This window comes from Pipistrellus kuhlii, unplaced genomic scaffold (assembly GCF_014108245.1).
Source record: "Pipistrellus kuhlii isolate mPipKuh1 unplaced genomic scaffold, mPipKuh1.p scaffold_m20_p_13, whole genome shotgun sequence".
In the NCBI taxonomy this organism is placed as follows: domain Eukaryota; kingdom Metazoa; phylum Chordata; class Mammalia; order Chiroptera; family Vespertilionidae; genus Pipistrellus; species Pipistrellus kuhlii.
Genome location: NW_023425438.1, coordinates 7,476,295 through 7,489,599, shown reverse-complemented (window position 1 = coordinate 7,489,599; position 13,305 = coordinate 7,476,295). Strand labels below are relative to the sequence as shown.

The 13,305-nt window shown below is 47.7% G+C and overlaps 1 protein-coding gene across 4 annotated transcripts in view; it reads left to right on the top strand.

Moving 5' to 3' along the window:
- The first annotated feature begins 982 nt into the window (after positions 1 to 982).
- VIT (vitrin) overlaps positions 983 to 13,305 on the top strand; it is an 84,307-nt gene continuing 71,984 nt past the window's right edge. For 2 of the 4 annotated variants that reach the window (XM_036434763.2, XM_045580524.1), the window contains exon 1: positions 984 to 1,227. The gene's annotated coding sequence lies outside the window, so the exon portion shown is untranslated. Of the gene's footprint in view, positions 1,228 to 13,305 lie in introns of all 4 variants that reach the window. The other 2 variants (XM_045580525.1, XM_045580523.1) reach the window with 2 other exon arrangements.

The window sequence follows — 13,305 nt, the reverse complement described above, 5'->3', positions numbered from 1 at the left end:
TCCACGTGATGGCATCGTCCTTACCACCAATGGACCGATACTCAGGACTTTTTGGAGGAAGGAAGAGGATTGAGAAATAATTTAAATGCAGAACCTACAGAAGAAACAAGGATGAAATAACATTCAAACCATCATCTTAAATACAAAGCAATCCAGGGCCACCAGCTGAGGATGGGAGAGCTGCTGGCAGGGAAAATTCTCCAGGCTGCCCGAGTGCTCATCCCCAAGAGGGAGTCGTTGTGCTAGCTCCCCCTGCTGGAGAACAGATGCTCTGCCACACTGATACACATCTGACTCTCAAGGAGCTCCAGATGTTCTTGTTTATGGTGTTTTTATAATGCTGTGACATGCTAATGCGCGTATGAATCCCTTCCATTTAATCGATAACACTAATATGTAAATAACTAAAATCAGCAGACTTCACTTATGAAGCAAGCTATCCACCACTGGGCTTTTGAAACATGCATGAGTCCAGTTTTGCTTCCCACTATTATTATCTTATGTCCTGTTACGAGCAGCAAACACTACAGTCATTTCAGTAAGCTTGCCAAAATGCAGAAGGAACCGAAAACGAACTAAGCCAAAAAATAACTCTGACATGTCGGAAAAGCAAGCATTTTCACTCCAAAAGTGAGAGGCTAGTAGACTCAGCGTGGTGGTGTTTGCTGGTGTCTTTCTTTACGCAGTTCGATCTAGCTGTTCACCAGCATTTGAAAAAGAAAGAGAAAATGGAATTGCCCTGCTTAGGCTGCCTTCAAATTATATATTTTCATTTTTTTTCTAGGTGTTTCTCTTCTACTTTTTAGAATTTCTAACTGTAGAATTTGCTTACTGAAAATGCATGCTTTGGGCTAGAAAAGAATATTTAGAAATCCTTATCCTCCCCTCACCCCCAAACACATACACATCTCCACCATCAAAAAAAAAAAAAAGCAAGTGGGAGTGGAAATTTGAAAGAGGACCGCCTAATTCAGCACTAAAACCAGTGTGAGAAGCAGTGAGTGTGTGTGTGTGGTGTAAAGTGTGCTTTTCAGAGTGCTCAGAGGTCGATGGGAATGTTTGATTAGCTCCTCTGAGAAGAAAGGGTGGCTGGACCTCTTGTTGTTTCTTCCTTGGAACAAACAACATTTGGATGGGATCTGTGATGCAGAAAAGCTTAAGGAAAAAGGGACATCCCTTCTGTGTGGTGGAAAATTCTTGAACAAAATATTGCTTTCTTCAAACAAGGTACGTCTGATAAATTATTAAGCCATGCAGCTAGCTTGCTTTCCATTCCTTATTATGAAAATGTATTTGTCATTAAGAAGCTACAATACATACCTGGACCAAGAAATCAGGCTGTGCAAATTTCAGTCTCAAGAGAACTGAGGTGGGAGAGGTTATATATATATATATTTTCCTGACATCCTTGCAAACAACTAATATCAAGTATATCAACTATAAACAAATTGCACTAAGATAAGATTAGAAGAAGATTTTTTTACTATGTCTGTAGGCCAACTTAATTATAATGAAAATAAATGGAAAAGTGTGACATTTGTGTAGAATTTTAAAGTACATGTAAGGCTTTTTTTATACCTTGCTGCTTCCTCTATGAAATTTAACAGCGCTGTAACAAATTGGTGATAACAAGCTATCAAAAGCAGTATGAGAAGTAGGCACACTGGTGCTAAATTAAAAGGGAAATTCTTTATTGTGGCTCTGTACTTCTCTCTGCTCAGACAGCTCTCGGTGGAATGTGGCTGGATGTGCAATTCTGTCTTGTTTACACTGGAAGTGTGTTCTCAGGCTGAATGCTTTTTTACTGATAAGCCTGGGGAAGAGCTGGCACTGTTAACTATTGCAGCTCAGATCTGCGTAGGAAAACGTGGTACGAAATCTCATTTAAGCACAATTAGTGTCAAACCAGCATAAACGTGAAACAAACGCCTCAGGGTCCAGATAATCCAGGGAGGGGAAGGCTGCTTTATTAGATTTGGTGGTTTGCTCTGAACAAACCAAGGCATCTTTGCCACCTCAGAACCGGGAGTGGAATTCAAGGCTTTCTTTGGGGTTTATTGTAAAAATAAAGCCAGGCATTCTTGGCCACGGTGGTTATTCAAAAATGTGAGCCGCTAAGAAAACAGCATTTTGCCATGACGTTGTGTTGCAACAGATTTGGAAGTCTTGGTGGTCAGGTTCTGAGGTTATTTCCTTCCGTCTCTTAAGAGATGAAAGCACCCCGCAGCGAGTTGGGACCCGAGGCTGGTGTGCCTTCTCTGTTGTGTGTGTGTCAGCCGCAAGTGGTGGCTGTGTGCTGGAAGCGCCTGCTTTTATTTACTGCATTAAAATACCCTCTTTGGTACAAGGGCTTTAGACAAAGAGTTGCAAGACTGCAAGGGCTGCATTTTTTTCTTTTTCTTTTTTATTAATATATTTTTATTGATTTTTTTACAGAGAGGAAGAGAGAGGGATAGAGAGTTAGAAACATCGATGAGAGAGAATCATCGGTCAGCTGCCTCTTGCACGCTCCCTACTGGGGATGTGCCTGTAACCAAGGTACATGCCCTTGACCGGAATCGAACCTGGGACCTTTCAGTCCGCAGGCCTATGCTCTAACCACTGAGCCAAACCAGTTTCGGGCTGCATTTTTTCATCGCAATAGGATGGGCTCCCAGGCTGAGCTTCATGTAAGTGTCCTCATGCCTCACCACTGACAGGAGAGACTCCTTAGGAACAGTTGAAGTGCTTCCTCTCCATCCTGAAATCGTGGTGACTTTATGAATATGGTTGAGATCTAATTACCTTTTTCCCTAAGTTACTGAACACAGGAAGAATAGTGTCTCCCAGAGAAAATACACTGGGATTGAAAAGAGCGTATGGATAGCATCAGAACACAACTGCCTGCGCCGTTCGCTCTGTGATTGCTGTGAGATGCGCCGTACACCTGAGCAGGGTGAGGCGCAGGGCACTGTCCGGCCCGGAGTCCCAAATGACAGGGACAGCCGCGCCACCGCCTGCCCGCGTCACCTTGGAAAAGATGTGTGATATTTCTTGACGTGTGTTTCCCCATCTGGAACACAGAAACATCAATGTCTGCACACCCCTCTCCCAGGGTGGTCAGGAGGCTCAATGTTGACTTAGTTCCAAAAAGGCTTTGGAATGTGGGAAGTTCTATAGAAATGCAATCTCTTCCTGCACATGTTTTTTAAAAGAAGATCATACTGAAAGAAGCTATTGGCCTTCAAAGTGATGCTTCTTGGACCCCGCATGTTCCTGTCTCTGTGCCCACCTGTGTAGCTTCTCCCCTTGCTCCGTTGGAAGCGTGAGCTTGGTATCAATGGCAGTGGGTGCAGGACACGGGTCTCTCCATTCTCAGAGGGCACTCTAGCTGGGTGATCCTGGGAAGGTGACTCACCACCTCTGTGTCTCCATTTCCTCGCATATGAAATGAAGGAGTTGGACAAAATAGAGTCAACATTTCCCTCCTGATCCTATGATTTTCCAATGTCAAGACATGGCCAGGCCAGTTTCATTGATGGGACTCTTTGTATGTTACCAAAGGAAGAAATATCAAAACGGGGTTTCAGAGCTATGATATATTTAAAATGTTTATGTTTACCTAACTGAAGACTTTAACATAAACAGAAATGGTGTGTGTGTGTGTGTGTGTGTGTGTGTGTGTATCTCCATAGTGTACTGAGGTCCAAGTTGTATGACAGACTTTTCTCAATTCTCTATTGTACTTCTATGACTGCCTGTAACATATCATGTGGAGATAATGTCAAACATCCAGATGTAAGGCCTTCCAGACAAGGCCACAGCCAAGGCCAAGGCCAAGGTCAAATGGCCCTCCTGTACTATAGATCCCATGGGAGTTTGTCAGGCAGGAGGCTCTGCCACTTCTTAAATGTATTAACTTTGGCAAGGTATTTTCTGAACCTCAGTTTTCTCATCTCTAAAAGGGGTCTATTGTTAGTGCCTCCCTCTTAGGACCATGGCAAAGTCTTTGGTCAGTGTTCGGCACATCGTCAGCACCCAAATGTTAGCAAACACTTTCTCCATTACATGTGATAGAACGAAGAAATCAGAGCATCTGTGAAGCAAAGCAATTGTAACCCTCTTCAAACTTTTAAACATTAACTCTTAGGTTATGGTCAGCAAATAGATTCACGGAATTATGTGGTATTGATATAATTATTAGAAAGGTGTAGCCATCTCTTCATTCAGAGGGTCTGAGCTAATCAATCTATCAGCTAGTGATAAGCTCGAGAGGCAAGTTCTGTGATGTCCGTAACATGAGAAACCCACGGGTCCCCCGCTGGCGGCCTAAAAACGTGTGCCTCTGGGGTGGCAGAAGGCGGTGAGATGCCTGGCCCCCTGAACAAACACAGTGTGAGTGAGAGAAAAATGCGAAGGACTTTGCTGCTTTACAGGTATGAAAGTCCTCCTGGAAGGAGCAGTGAAAGCTTCTGTTGGTGCGGAGACTGGGGCAAAGGGGAGCGACAGGCCAGGGTAAATTTAGGGTAGGCATCGGAGACGGCTTTTTGATGATGCTGATTGTCAAACTGTAATCAAGCTGCAGTAGTATACCCCGACAGCTAGGGCCTCCACTGCCCCTGGTGGCCCGGATCTGGCCCTGACTCCTGTCACCAGATGCCCCACTGGGGTCACCTGCAACGAGCCACTCCAGTTGTGCACCTGCACCCGCTGGCCCAGCTCCCAAACCGTTTGGGAGCCGTGCACAGCCTGTGGAAACCCGGAAGCCCTAGGAGTGTGCCTGACAGGTAGGGGCCCCAAAGCTGCTAGTGCCCCTGCAGTTAGCTCGGTCCCTGCTACTGGCCCTGGCTCTCACCGCTGTATGTGCATCTGCAACTGGCCCCTGCCACTGCAACCCACAGGCATCCATGGCTGGCTCTGCAACTGAGCACAAGCACCCACCAGCTCGGGCCGTCACCACTGCTGGACCCCAGAGCATCACTGAGGACCCCAACAGCCCTTCCAGCCTCTGCAGACCTCCCGCCGTGCTCCTCGAGCACTGCACAGCTGGTGCTGTGGACCCCGGCAACATGATGCCCTGACAGCAAAGCCACCACAAGCCCACGCTCAGTGCCTTTCACCACCAGACCCAGGATCACAGCCCCTGCAGGCCTCCACCCCCGGGTGATGGGCTTTCCTGACTCTGCAAGGCTACAGGGATGGTGAAGAATCAGGGAAACATGACACACCAAAGGAGCGCGAACCTCCAGGAACTGTCCTCCCCCCAAAAAATCGCCCCACCCCAGAAATGGAAACAGGTGAACTGCCTAGAACGCAAAGCAATTGCTCTAAAGAAGCACAGAGAGCTTCAAAAGAACACAGGTAAGCGATCTGATGAAATCAGGACAATTCAAGAACGGACTGAATCCAACAAAGAGACGGCATAGAAAAGAACCAAATGGAAAGTCTGGAGCTGGAGAACACACTTTTAACTTTAAAAAATATACACACACACAAAACGTAAGTCTTCCGAGATCTCCTGAGTGAGTTCCTGCTTACAGACCAGGAGGGGAGGGGCCAGACTCCAAGGAGATTCCCAGCGCCTCCGGCCACAAGGAGCGAAGGCCAGTTCGGTTTGGTGGATTGCACTTTCCTACGTTACCTCATCGGTAAAACAAACAGTTGTGGACACTGGGTTTAGAACTTGTTTCTAATCAACCAGCAAACGCTTCCGCTTCCACTGCAAATCCTGAGACCCCGCCTGTCTGAATGCTGGGGCTGCAGGGTGCACACAGCAGGCACCAGGCGATGCCCTGAGTTGATATAAAAGAGGCAGGTCCTGTGGCAACCTGCAAAAGGCACCTCCCCCAGGAAGCAGATGTGACCAGGCTGAAACCCCCTGCCCATCGCATTCCAGGGCTGGTATCCCCGGGGAGGAAGGTGAGCCGAGATAATGCTGCCAAAATCCTTTCCTGAGACAAAGCCACAAGCCAGGGTCTTAGAGCAAAACAAATACGTATCAGTTTGGTTTTGATTCAGTTTGGAAAATTCATTGGTGTTTGTTTTTTATTCTGGCCTTATAATTTAAAAAAAAATGTTTAGCTCATTTCTTCTTCTTTTCACTTCACTAGATTTTTTTTTTCTTTGATTCTTTTTAAGAATGGTGGGTATCATTCCTCAGCCACTTGATTGGCCCAATTATCCTACAATCGTCTAAAAGGTTTTCAAGACAGTGAGCTAAAGATCCTTACAGATCTCAGAGCAGAGAAGGAACAAAACTACAGATTTGCTTCCTTTCTGTGTCCTGGAAGAATTGAACTCAATGGCGGTCACAAACCTATTGGTTCCTTCGCCGAGAATTCCAAAAATCAAGCACGGCCCACCCTGGACCGCACCTTGTAGCGAGAGATTAAATTTATTGCTTTACCGATGTTAAGTCCTCAACGAGACTCTAAGTGGCTATGTTTTGCAAAAGGATGGTGACGAGAATGATGACAGTAGATCACGATTAATCACCACCCCAGCAACAATAGTAATTGCTAACATGTACAGAGCTATTCTATGTGCCAAGTACTGGTCTTTACACATGTTAATTCATTTCATCTTACAGCGGGTACAGACTTACTATATTATACAAAATAGCTTCCATCCTCCCAGAGATGCCAAGCGGTGGGCGCACAATAAACAAATACACACAAGAGGTCTGGCGGGGATCTGGGCTGTGAAAACATGTGACAGTAGGAAAGGGAGCCATTCTTGCCTCTGCCCAGGGTGAAATCTGAGCCCTTTACACATATGAATTCATTTCATCCTAACAGCAGCCATCTGGGGTGGTTATCACTATCCCCATTATGTAGGTGAGAAAAGTGAGGTACTGGGAAGACAAAGAAATTGTCTGAGTCACACAGCCAGGAAGTGATGGAGCTCAACTTCAAACCCAAGCAGTCTAGTTCCAGAGCTCACTCTCTTAGCCCATCAGGCAGTCGTTGCACAGTCCTGGTTTTCTATCGCTGCCCTCAATTAATCTTGGTCATCTCGGGAAACGTTGCTTTCAAGCCACGTCAAATTTCAATAAAAACCATTCCTCCTCACAAGTACAGACGGGGCAGGAATAATGATGGTGAAGAGTGAAGGCAAGGAACTCCCAGAGGGCTGATGGGAAGGAGGAGGTATTTCTGGCATTCTTGGACCATCTCCTGATTAACAATCGCTTCTCAAGTGTGTTGGGAAAAAGTGTCTCTCGGGAGGAAAGCAGGGAATAGGCATCATTACCAAGCCCCTTGAGTAGCCAGTCCCCAAAAGGTATCCTTTATCCTTACAGGTTAAATCCTCAGTGAGTCACAGACAGAATCTTATTTTCCCGTGACTCAGATTGCTTCCAAAGAATCACTTTCCCTGGTAAGTCTCTACGTTGACAAGACCCCCTTCGAAATTTTTCAAATTCTTTCCCTCGGTGATAGAAAGGCAAAAGTTGTGTGTGGACATGTGGTAAAAACTCATAAAATTCACCCTCCAGGCTATCGTGAGATGGGACTCTGTTTTTGCATTCCTTCTCCTTGAAAAGAAAAATCTCTTCCTTCGGGGACCCCAATGTCTGGTTTCAGGGGGAGAGGTCACTGGTGTCTCGGTGCTCAGTGAATCCCCTCCTCTCGGCTCGTGTGTGGCGCAGAGAAGACGTGCTCTGTCTGTAAGGTGCGAGTCGACGTGCCCGGACTGGTTTTCCTGTGTGATACAGTGAGCGAACCTGTATCCTAAAGCCACAAGGAATCTAGGGATGCAGAGGCAACGTTCATTGGTGGCATCCAAGCTGGACTCAAAGGAGTAACCAAGAACCGCAATCTTCCGCTAACTGCCTGGCCATACCAGAGGTTACAGATGCCAAGCGGGTAGCTGGAGACTGGAGAGCTGGAATAGCTTTAGGAAAAACTGCTGGCATGTCCCTCCTCCTCCTCCTGTTCCTCCTCCTCCCACTCCCCCGCACTCCTCCCACTTCAGGCAACAGTGAGAGGAGCCTCGGGACCCCTTTGGAACATGGGAGTAGTTGGCACGTCATCTCAGCTGAAGCTAAGACAAAGGACCATCCCAGTTTATCATCCCATGGCACAGTCAATTACAATGCGCTCCAATGTCTATTTAGATGGGCGTATTATGTCTGGTCAGACTTAAAAATATGCCTGCTGCGTCACTTTACCAGAAATAACATTTGTGTGAGAGAGAGAGCTGTGAGTGAGCTCAGGCCCAAATATAACTCAGGACAATCTCTTGAACTTAGAACTAAGACAACCTCATTACACAGTGTATTTTACATGTGAGTCTCATCTATTGTCAACAGAATACTTAAAAAAGCCTAGGACTGTGGTCGGCAAACTGCGGCTCTCGAGCCACATGCGGCTCTTTGGCCCCCTTGAGTGTGGCTCTTCCACAAAATACCACAGCCTGGGTGAGTCTATTTTGAAGGAGTGGCGTTAGAAGAAGTTTAAGTTTAAAAAATTTGGCTCTCCAAAGAAATGTCAATCGTACTGTTGATAGTTGTCTCTGTGGACTAATGAGTTTGCCGACCACCGGCCTAGGATATATGTATCAGGGTAAAAAGGAAAATGAAACCATCAGCAGGGTGGTCAAATGGGGGCACAGTGTGGGGTTCAATGTTTGAGGCCTGGGGTGGTATTCTGGTTCTTTGACATTCTATAACTTTGGACAGCTTACTAGGGTTCTCTGAGCCTTCGTTTCTTACTCTGAAAAATGGGCATAGGAGTACTTACCTGACTGGATCACCATGATAATTAAATAAGGTCACATATGTGCAGTGTGTATCATATGGTACGCATTCGGTAGGTGACGGTTATTATTGGAGTGGACTCTAAACTTCTAACACTTTCCATAAAGAACAAAGGCACCAATCCCCTCTTGTGTACCAGGCCACTGGACAGCTGGGTCAAAACTGGCAGGAGGGCCAGGAGAGAGGGTACGAAGGCCCCATCAGAGCTGGCAGTGGTCCAGAGGGGGCCTCTCAGGCATGAGGCTGCGTGGCTTCCTCAGGAGCTGGCTCTCCTGCTTTGAACTGACTCTCTTTCTGCTGGTCCCCGCCACCTCCTGAGACTTAATCCTCCAGAGCCCCCAGCGGCTCAGCCTCAGTCTCCGCCCTCCCCTCCGCCCTCCAGCTCCCCAGCGGTTGCTGGGATTCAGGAATTCACTTTGGGACTTTGACCCAGAGCTCCAGGCCTGCCTCTGGGAGGCCAGGGGAGAGGTCTGAGACACACCCATCTTTATCCCAAGGCAGAGAGGAAGATGGTATGGGTTTTACAGACACACCCTCATCCCCCTTCTCACCTCAGCTGGAAGGCTCTGCCAGATGCGCAGAGTGCTTTTCCCGTGCCTCCGAAGTGAAGGCGGAGCGAAAAGAACAGAATGTCCAGGCCAGGCGGGCTCTGGGGATCACATTGGACTGAACCAAACACCAGCTCCAAGCTCACAGTGCAGGGCCCCTTGGCAACCGCAGACCACGGTGCCCCAGGAGAGCGCGCTGGGCGGAGGCAGAGCTGACCCTGTGTCAAACGCTTAAGTGGAGAAGCTTCAGCTGAGAGAACTCGTCGGGAACTCTGAGACCGCGCCATTTCCAGAGTAACTGGGAGGGGCTGTCAGGGCCCACCCCATCCTTTACTGAGACATCCCTGCCCCCTCCTCCTCCCACACCCCCACACCCCCACCCCTCCACTGACTGCTCCCCGTGCCCCTTCCATTACCGAAGATAAATGACTCTTGGAAGCAGTTCTTTAGAGCTCGTTTGGGGGCATGCCTGCAAACTGGTATTTTTTCCCAGTGGCCATATAAGATCTAAACTACCACTTCAGAAACATAATTACTGCGTGCAGCCTCCCTGGAAATCACCATTGGTGGAAGCCTGGGTGGATGTGGTAAGCATTACCATATGGCAGGTTCTTAACGGAGTAACGGTGATGGTCTGACACACACGCACCACAGAAGCCTTTCCCTTTTTGGTCTCCTGACATGTGGAAACATGCCACATGGACCAACGAACCCCGAGGCAAGGCATACATCGGTCTTTGAGCACACGCATGAGCGCTTTGACACACCCAAGGGCCCAGGGGTGAAGACCTTTGCATTAGGATTTGCCCTGGCTGCACATGGCAAGCCAAGTGATCCCAGAGAAGGAGATCACATGTTAGTCATCAAGGCAATGACCTGTAATACATGTGGGAAATGGCTAGCACATTCTTTTTTTATATATGTAAATACTTGGGGAAATAAGCAATGGTCTAAATCAGAGTTTGTCATTTCTGATGCTCTTAGCATGTCGCACTGGGTAATTCTTGGTTGTGAGGGCTGTGCTGTGCATTGTGGGATGTTTAGCAGCATCCCTGGCCTCTACCCACTTAAAGGCCAGTAGTATCCCCGACCCGAAATTATGATAAGCAAAAATGTCTCCAAACATTTCCAAAAATTTCCTGGAGGTGGGGGACGGGAGTGGCAAAAGCACCCCGAATGGCCCCCTAACTAGTTGGGCTCAGTGCATAGGGAACAGATCTGCAGACTGAAGGGTCCCAGGTTCGATTCTGGTCAAGGAGGCATGTACCTCAGTTGCAGGCTCCTCGCTGGCCTGGGCCCCTGGTCAGAGCTTGTGCAGGAGGCAACCAGTCGATGTAGTTCTCTCACATCGATGTTTCTCTCTGTCTTTCCCTTTCTCTTTCCCTCTCTCTAAAAATCAATGGAAAACTATCCTCAGGTGACGAAAATAAATAAATAAATAAATAAATAAATAAATAAACAAACAAACCCTATGGACCTTGACCATAGACACATCAGGGACTCCACAGTGACATTCTTACAGCATTAATTTCAGGGTCACGCTCTCCCTGTTTGCCTCCCCGAGTGCTCCAGGTATACAGGCTGCTTCTCCTCCTCAGTGGCTGCCACAGCTCATGAGATTCTTCTTCTCTGAGCTAGCTCCAGCGTCAGATACAGCTTCTCCCACTCCTGCCTCGATGCCACCAAAAGACAAGTACACACGCCCTTCCCATTTTAATTGTTTTCATTTTACTACTAATCATTTCAGGGAAACGGGAGATAAGTAAAACAGCAATCAAAGCTTCCAGGCACAGAAACTCACACTGGCTGGCACAGAAGGGCCCAGCAACATCCCTGTCATGCACAGGAGACCAGGGCCAGCTGGACCTCCTTCCCTGGAAACGGGACTTGGGGAGTGGCCAGGAACGGAGGCATCTGCTCCCTCTGCTCCTCTCCATCTCACTCTGTCCTCATCTTCCACATCTTCCTCAGGGCCCCATATGGCCTCCAGCTTGGCTCCCACCATTTTCAAGGCTTTCAGTGTTTTGCTTCCAAAATCCCAAGGGAGATCTTGATTGGCCTAAGTTATCTTTTTTTTTTTTTTGCCAGGCCATTAAGTGTCCAGCTTAGTCACTGAACTTCATCGCGTGTTTTCTCTGCATCTGAGCATGAGGCCCTTCAGAAGTCTTGTGAGATTAAAGTTACAGATGCAACTAGGCTTTTAAAAGGGAAGAGTAAGTGGAATTTCCATTTTATAGTAATGTTATACCATAAATCATGAAACTATTTGGAATTTATAATACCAGTCACATGAGGTGCTCAATATAGTGAAAAGAGCACAAGGTTAATATAGAGATCTGGGCTGTGTGACCTTAGGGGAATTTACTGCTCAGACTGTAGAAATAGTGTCCATTCTACTTCAGGAGGTCTCAGGAGGTCCAGGCAAGAGAACTGTTCAGGAAACACTCTACAGACTGGTATAAACCTGTGTGCTCTGTGTGGACAGGCATTGGAAAGTAGGGAGCGGTCAGGGATAATCTTGGAGCTACAAGTCCAACTGAAAGGGAAGTTCATTGTTGCAGCATCCTCCAGGCGCAGACAGTGGAGTGCTCCAGCTCCATTTCTCCGCCACTCACTGAGCACCCCCCCCCCCCCCCCCCCCTCCCCCCCCCCACCCCCCGCCTCCTCTCTGTGTTGGCCTCAGACTAACCTGTCTGAGGACTGACCTGGTGAGGAGATGGCTGCCAACAGACCTAGAGCAAACTGGCCCCCATCCATTCCCAACCTCAGAGGTAACCTCTCCCTGAAAAACATGGGAGTCAAGTACTTCCATCCTGACACAGCTCGGGACATGCCCACCTTGAACTAGTCCCAATCCCTTGGACAAGGAGGCCCTGTGCTGGTGGGCTCAAGCCTGAGATCTCAGAGCACATCTTCCTTCCATCCATAGCCTGGTGCATCTTCAGGCACCAACATATTGAGAAGAGGCGACATTTCCTTTGCCTTCCTGCCTAGTTGGCTTGCACTTTGCTCTTGGCCTTTCTTTAAGATAAAAGAAGGAAGCAACTAGAAAGAGAAGAAAAAGAAGGAAGGAAAGAACAACCACTGTCCTCTCTCTAGCTCACTCTCTTCGTCATAGAATTCCGGGGGGGGGGGGGGGGGGGGGTATAATAGCCACCACTGGTGTCATGGCAATAGGAAATGTGGTGTTTCAGTCCCAGCGCAGAGCAATGTGGTGTGTGTAAAGTTTCTCAGCAGATGGAGGCCATCTCCACATTGTAAAGGCCCCTCCGAGTACCAGCCTTCCTTGTTCCATCTTCACCAGATAGACTCACGCCCACAGACAAGCAGCCGAGGCCTCGCATCAGGCAGGGATGAGGAAAGCAAGACCGCAGATGTGGCCACTCCCCGTTCAGAGATGGCTGTCCTCAAGGGAGTTTTGGCATTTTAGAAATACAGCACAAGCCTCTCAGAAACATTAAATGCTTCCAGATGGATCTCAGATTTGTCTGCCTCGTGGACAAAGAGTATTGCTAGGTGCTCCCATGCAGCATCGTAGATCAGGCAAACATCAGCAATATATAAATTCTACACATCCACCAGGACGTATTTTCTGCAACCGAGTGGCTCAAGTAAGCCTCTAAGGGGCTTATTAAAAACGATGAATGCAAAAATCATGTTTAAGCCTCCAGTGTCTACCGATAGCCTAAAGGACCAATTCCACATTCTTCAGGAATGACATTCAAGGCCTACATGGCCCCTTCTTTGCTCTCTACCAGGCTGATTCTTCTCCCAGCCTGGCCGAGCAGCTCCCAGCTCCTGAAGTTGCTCTGTCCCCTGCGTCCTGTCTCTTCTTCACAAATCATTGTTTTTCAACTTGCTAGGTAAATTAATCCAAGTCTCTTCCAATCCCCACACCCCAGGCCTATCTGACCACCCGCACTTTTTGCCATCACTGTAACCTCTACAGCAGAAGCTCTTATCTGACTGCACAGTGGAGTCACTGGGGAGCTTGAAAGCAATATTGATATCAACTCAGAC